At 42.7% G+C, this 4,560-nt stretch overlaps 1 long non-coding RNA gene across 1 annotated transcript; it reads right to left on the reverse strand.

Annotated features, from left to right (window-relative positions):
- Nucleotides 1-949: 949 nt before the first annotated feature.
- On the reverse strand, nucleotides 950-3,932 carry LOC146681391 (uncharacterized). The gene is made up of 2 exons (XR_014918240.1): nucleotides 1,987-3,932; nucleotides 950-1,805 (listed from the first exon to the last, which is right to left on the reverse strand). It is a non-coding gene; the product is annotated as an uncharacterized LOC146681391 (long non-coding RNA).
- Between the last annotated feature and the right edge of the window lie 628 nt (nucleotides 3,933-4,560).

Here is a 4,560-nt window from a genome sequence, read left to right on the forward strand (position 1 = left end):
CCCCTGCATTGAGTGTCTTGACTCTGAGATATGCAGCCCATGAACCCCACAGCATTCATCCTGTTTAGGGGGTACTGCACTTAGCAATGCTGGGAGGTCGCAATTGAGACGACGAGACCAGAGATAAAGACGTTTGGCTGACTGAATATTGCTGCACAAAGACCACAGTCATATGAATATAAACATCTAGTGCCTGTTTACTGGCAGAAAATAAAAATAAATGTCATCTGATTTTTCCACAGTTGAAATGCTTATGTCTGCTAGTCCTCTGATTCCACTGAATGTAATCCACCAGTAACCAGTAGAAATTACTATTTCCAGTATTTTCACTGTTCAGGAAAACATTAAAGGAGCACTTTGTGAAATTGACACTGAGAAGTAAATAAAACTGTCAACAGTAGGAGGCAGCATAGAGCTGGAAACTTATGGTTTAGATGTCAGTCTTTGTATACTCTCAACAGTTCTTACCGGAGGTCTTTGGCCCTTCACCCTCTTCAGAGAGCTGAGATACCACTGCTGTCTTATTGTCTGTATATGTTGCTTCAGGCTGCCTTTTATGATATTGCTTGGTTAGTTTGAGCAATATCTATTAGCAAGAAAGTTGGTAAAGCAAATCGGGCCAATTTCCTTCCGTCACTACCTAGTGGTCAGCGAGGGTAAAAACAGATTACAGTTTTTGCCCACTGCTTGAACACATTTTGCAAAACTCCGCTCTCTGTGCCAAAACTGTACACACAAGTACACATGACACAACACTGGGAAATATACCATTCACATCTGTGCCAAATTGAAACTCTACTCCCAAAACCTAAACTCTGCTGTCAAAACCTGACATTCCTTTGTCAAAATGTAACTCAAAATGACAAAATGACACATACTTGCATCATATGCAAACACTGACAGATCAGGGGGAACACACTAGTCTTCTTTATATAAAACACTGCAGTCCTTGATTTCCATTGTTTATTCAGAAGGCACATTTACAGGACACACATTTTCAAACAACCAAAAACGCAAATAGACCTACTCAATATTGTACATTGCAGTACCATGAATTCAGATAAAGCAAAAAAAACAACAACAACACAATACAGTTTTTGCCCGTTGCCTGAACACATTTTGCAAAACTTTGCTCATTGTGCCAAAACCCTAAACACAAGTAAACATGACACAACACTGGGAAATATACCATTCACATCTGCACCAAATTGAAACTCTACTCTCAAAACCTAAACTCTGCTATCAAAACCTAACATTCCTTTGTCAAAATGTAACTCTGTTGACAAAATGACACATACTTGCATCATATGCAAACACTTACAGAGCAGGAGGAACACACTAGTCTACTTTATATAAAGCACTGCAGTCTTTGATTTCCATTGTTCATTCAGAAGGCATATTTTCAGGAGACACATTTGCAAACAACCAAAAAAGCAAATAGACCTACTCAATATTGTACATTGCAGTACCATGAATTCAGATAAAGCAAAAAAAACAAAAACAAAAACAAAAAAACCATAATACAGTAATAGAAAAAACACTATACTGTAAACAAAAAATCATGACAATTGTGCATACGTGGGCTCATGGATCCCGCCGTCTGTTGGGGTCTGGCCACAGGACCTCATCAACATCGCAAGCAATGTCTTCTCCCGCTAGGCACTGGGGAAAATATCCTCTTCCATGTCAAAACCATCCATGGATTGCTGTCACCTGAATGTCGCCGCATTGCTCAGGTCGAATCCAGCTTCATCAATGAAAATGTATTCATGAGGCTGTGCAGCTCCATCCATGGCCAAGATTCTCTGAAAAAAAGGGGAACATATCACTGTACTACAGTGCTACACATACAGCACCCTCACCCCATCACACAGGTACCTGTGTAGCTCTCAGAATAGATCCATGTGGTACTGATATGGTACATATTCAGCTGCTACTGGACTTCACCAATACTCTATTGTAAATGTAAGGGACAGTTACACGTACCCGTACATATTCAGCTCGAAGTCCTTTGACCCTGTCACTGTTCCTCTCGAATGGGACTCTGTAGAGCTGCTTCATGGTGATGCTGTGTTTACCCAAGATGCGTCTGATGGTGGTGATGCTCACATGGTCTATGTTGCTGAACACTCGCCTGTCTGCAAGTATTTTCCGTCGTAGCTGGTGGAGACGGATGGCATTGTCTGCCCTCACTAGGTCCACAACAGCAAGTTCCTGCCGTTGTGTGAACAGGCGTTGGCGTCCTCCCCCAGAAGGTCTTCGAGTCATTCTAGAGAAATACAACCACATATTGTCATCGGTTTGCTTATTTTTCTTACAGTACTTCACTGTATATACTGTATCATCCACTGTACAACACTGTACTTCAATATAAGTAATCATGGTATGTTTCACAGAAACTACCACTTTGGCTGCAAAAGGAGCATTAGCACCCCGTACACTTGATATGGTAATGTGATATACTGTAGAACAGTGCTATAAAACCATCTGAGTAGAGCAGAAGGTATGGAGGTGAAGACATACCTGTTTTCTAGTCGGAATGTTCGTATTACAGATGCCACTGTGAAGCGGCTTAGATGTGGGTGGACTCTCTGCCCAGCTTCCCTCATAGTCAGGCCGTGGTTGATGACATGGTCCACCAAAGTTGATCTTATATCATCAGAAATATGGGTCCGTGCATGGCCTCTTTGACCTCCTCCTCCTCTTCCTCTTGCTCTCCCTCCATCCATGCTTGCAAAGTTCTTGAAATGGCTAAACTGAGGGCTTTTTGTGGTTGGCTAATTGGTGTTCAGTTTTGCAAGTAAGTGCCTTCAGGTGTATATTTGAGTGGTTGCAATTACCCGATGTGTTTTGTATTTTGGATACATGTGTTTTCCAAATGGCACCCTGAAATTTCATTTTTGAACGAAGTGTCTTATGTATGAAATAGAGTGTAGTATGCAGGACCATGTGTGTTGCATAAAGGAGTAAGTGTGTTGCATAATTGCAACCAGAGTGCAAAGCAGCACTTTTGTTTAAGGTATGGGTACATGTGTTTGAGGTATGGTAACAAAAGCTTCAAGTTGTGTTACTTTAGTCTAAGCATGAGTTTATAGTGTTCAAGCAACGAGCAAAAACTGTAACTGGTAAATTGCTTCCCTCGTCACTACAACAGGCACCCAACAGGGTGCAAACCACCCTAGTACAAGCTGGAGGTCACAGTGTAAGTAAAAAGCAAAGAGGTGACCCAGGAATAAGTCCGACCTATGGTGAGAAATGTGAACCAAGCTCTTGCTGTGGTTGTACAGAGACTGAAACCCCTCGTTGCAATGGGTCAGTCACCTCATACTTTCAGAGCATCACCCACAGCAGTGGTTCCCAAACTTTTTTTGCTGGGCCCCCCTTTGGTTTACATGAAAAATGTTTGTCACGGTGTAATTATTTTACATGTAGTTGTTTTTTTCCTGTGTAATAATATTCAACATTGCTATCAATACATTTTTCAAAAAATGCCTCTCTGTGCAAAATGGGTTTAAAAACATAAACAACTGTGGGATACTGTTTGTCCTGATTTAGACAGAGGGAACAAACTGTGGCAGGATCAGCCTGATATTATTTGTATCCCACTGTAACGTTACTGTATAAAGAGCAAACATCTCCAAAATGTCAGGAGTAGTTAGTCATTACAACAAGTGTTTGTGAACTAAAAATCAAGAATGTGGAATACTGTTTGTCCGTGATTTGAAGAGCACAACCCCTGCTCCCGACAAAGGGAAAACCAATTCTGCAGGGGAGACCTACCTTGGCACTTGTGCAGGTGAAGCCAAAGGGAAGATATGCTTCTCCATATTTTCTAGTCTTTGGCTTAAAATGAAGTTGGTTTGGAAACATATTCAGCCATGCCTCATCTCCTGCTTTGCGTTTGCCCCGTGCTAGCAGTGTCCAAGCCTTGTTTGTTTTTTTTCCCTTTTCACACAGCCCCCCCCCCCCCCCCCGCAATGGCTCTGCGCCCCCCCTAGGGGGCGGGCCCCACACTTTGGGAAGGTCTGACCCACAGGATGCTCCAAGGGACATGGTTGAATGCCTTCTTCAAGGTAAACAACCACATGTAGACTGGTTGGGCACACTACAGTGCTCTCTCTCGCAACCTTGAGAGGATGGTGGTCCAGTGTTTCACGACCAGGATGGGAACAATATTGCTCCTCCTGAATTGGGAGGTCAACTAATGGATGGACTCTCCTCTGCAGCACCCTGGTGTAGATCTTCCTGGGGATGTTGAGAAGTGTGATCCCTCAGATATCGGAGCACACCCTCTGGTCCGACTTCTTGCAAAAGAGTGCTACCACTCCAGTGTGCCGATCCAGAGGTACTGTCCCCCACTTCCAGGACTTTTGAGTTTAGCTGTTTGCCTTAATTAATTTCTATTCATTGAGGACTATCTCACCATATATGTGTATATACAGTGGGGCAAAAAAGTATTTAGTCAGCCACCGATTGTGCAAGTTCCCCCACCTAAAATGATGACAGAGGTCAGTCATTTGCACCAGAGGTACACTTCAACTGTGAGAGACAGAATGTGAA

The sequence above is a fragment of the Copadichromis virginalis genome, linkage group LG23, assembly GCF_057382275.1.
Source record: "Copadichromis virginalis isolate Kocher_CV1m ecotype Utaka linkage group LG23, C_Virginalis_male_GT1.1, whole genome shotgun sequence".
NCBI classification, from domain to species: Eukaryota; Metazoa; Chordata; class Actinopteri; order Cichliformes; family Cichlidae; genus Copadichromis; species Copadichromis virginalis.